Here is a 2,589-nt window from a genome sequence, read left to right on the forward strand (position 1 = left end):
CTGTTGGTCTGCCTGCATGTGCATCTCAGCCACTAATTTCTTAAGTTAATTCAACAATTGAGAATGAACACATTTTGAAATCGTTTAGATTTAGAGTCTCCATCTGATCACTAATTGTTAACAAGAGTGACGATACAATTTATGATCTGCACTGCATTACGGAGGTCAGACTTTCCCTTTACTTCAGCTCGTTGATCATCATTACATCATTTACCACCATATTTCCTCTTTTACTGACTAACTACTATGTAACTTGAGTTAAAGAAGTACCTGCACACATGAAGGAGAATGATCAGAAACCTGTGTACTCATGCCATTGTATACTACTGGGGTACTCCACCCGGCATATCCAGGTTTGTCAAACCCGGGATAAGGGTTTAGCGAGGTTTCTGATAACGGAATGGTTTTGGCTTGCGTAAAATATAAAAGGTTTACTCCAAAAACCTGATCATAACCAGGACCCTCACGCACGTGTAAACACGCTCATTCCCTGCTCTTCTTTAGTTCAATGTGGATGTAACTTGATGCTAACTTTTGGCCATAGCAGGCCATTGTCAGGGGAACATGGACTCATTCATAGTCAGTGATGAAACATGTAGAGTCATCATCTCCTCGATAATTAATTGAATATATACAACAGTATGCCTATTCAACATGGGGATGCATCTTCAGGACACCGTAAAGAATTGTTGAGGGATAAAAAGCAACTCTGAATTTCATTCCAAAATATAGTGCAGTAAAAGTATGAAAGCACTCAAGCAAAGTACTGGTACCTCAAAACCGTACCTAAGTTTGCTGCTTGAGAAATTGAGGCTTATTACTTTTCACCTCTGAAAAATGCATACATATTCAGAACGGCTGAACAATATTGGACCCTGGGGGGGGGGGAAGGAGTCTGCGGTTTGGAGAGGGAGGGAGCTGCAGTGTCAAAAGTGAAGAGCTCAGAGGAAAATTGAAGCCCCATAATGGAAGCATAATGGGCTTAGTGTCAGAGTCTTGCAGACGAGCCGGGGGGGAAGCACGACTGCCGTCAACCTCTCTTACCTCTAGCCAGTGTAACGGGGTTTAGGAAGCAATGCGGAGACAACAACTGGCCCCAAACAGGCTTTAGCGATACACCAACAGCCTAATGGCTGGATGTGGATGGAATTCATAACAGCAAGATGGTCACTGGTCGTGTCTTTGTGGGATTGTTGCGCACCATGTCTCAGACTCAGGCTGAATACTCAAACGCTTTCCTCTCAACTCATGGAGGGTTCCTCCTCAGAATTCATGACGGGAGAGGCAGAACATCTCATTGAGGAAGGCTGTGTGGCTGGAGTTTGTAAAAGTGAATGATGATACTTTTGAAAAGTATACTTCTTCTGTGTGATTTGTAAAGGAGTGCATGGATAGGAGGACAGGACATAGACGCAGCTACAGAAATCACGCGGAGACATTTTAATTCACCTCATGTATGGCACAGCGCACTTGCATCTCAATTCACTGCAAGCAGTATACAACAGCTGTCAAGGCAAAAATTTAATTTGAAGTGCCGCCCCTGGCGATGACTACCAATGCCGGGTAGACCATCTACTGCTGTCATAGATCTGTGTGTAACGGACAGGCTGCAACCAGACATGTTGAGGCGGTTATCTAATGCCTCGTGTGGAGGCAGATTTCCAGTTAAGTCAAACACTGGGGGATGAGGGCAAGCGTGGAGCCAGGGAGTGTGTTCGAGAGTAAAGGATTAAGCTGTGTCCCTGCTGTTGTGTGCAAAATGTGCATTTGCATCTGTGTGAAGCTGTAGTTAAGATGCAGGATCCAGATTTAGTGTATTCTCATCTGGTGGAGTGTGTCTGAGTGTGTGTGTGTGTGTGTGTGTGTGAGCTGAGGCAGAGAGAATGTGCTGATCAGAGGTGCTTGAGGACGAGTAAAGCAGATTTGGACTCAGACCATGTGTTGGTTATTTTTGGAGAACATCCAGCTCTCTCCTATATGACATAATACCACAGAGGCAGGTTGTAGAGTCCAGTGCTGTATGAACAGTGTGTTGTGCGTATACTGTGAGGTCGATGAAGATGGGCCATTTTAGTGAGTTGATGATTCCAGCCGTGTGTTATCATTAATAAACGAGGTTTCATTGAATTTGTATTGGTGCTCATTCGTATTATGGCATACCAACATGGGTAGACTTAAAGCACGATCAAGTTGTTGGTGATGTGATTATAGTCTATTCCTTTTTATTTTCTCTCTCTGGACTTTTAATATTGCTACCTATATTTGCAGGTCCAGGTCCCGGTAGGGGGTGTTTTCTGTGCGATACGCCCAACGTTTTCCACCGTTTTTTAAATGTTCTGTCTTTGCCTTGTGGAGGATGTTTTGTGTAACTTACCCATTTTGTAAATCATTTAAACGCGGTAGTATACACTGTGTACTCGTGTGTGTGTGTTTGAACTATAAATAATAAGAGTACCATGTAGCGTGCCACACTACCATCCGATGTTGACTGTAAGTTATCTAATGAGCAGAAAACAACTCGTGGGGAAAGTATTTGTTGAAGACTTTAATGTGACAAATGATTAAAGCATTCCTTGAACGTAACGACTG

The sequence above is a fragment of the Melanostigma gelatinosum genome (assembly GCF_949748355.1).
Source record: "Melanostigma gelatinosum genome assembly, chromosome: 4".
Classification (NCBI taxonomy): Eukaryota; Metazoa; Chordata; class Actinopteri; order Perciformes; family Zoarcidae; genus Melanostigma; species Melanostigma gelatinosum.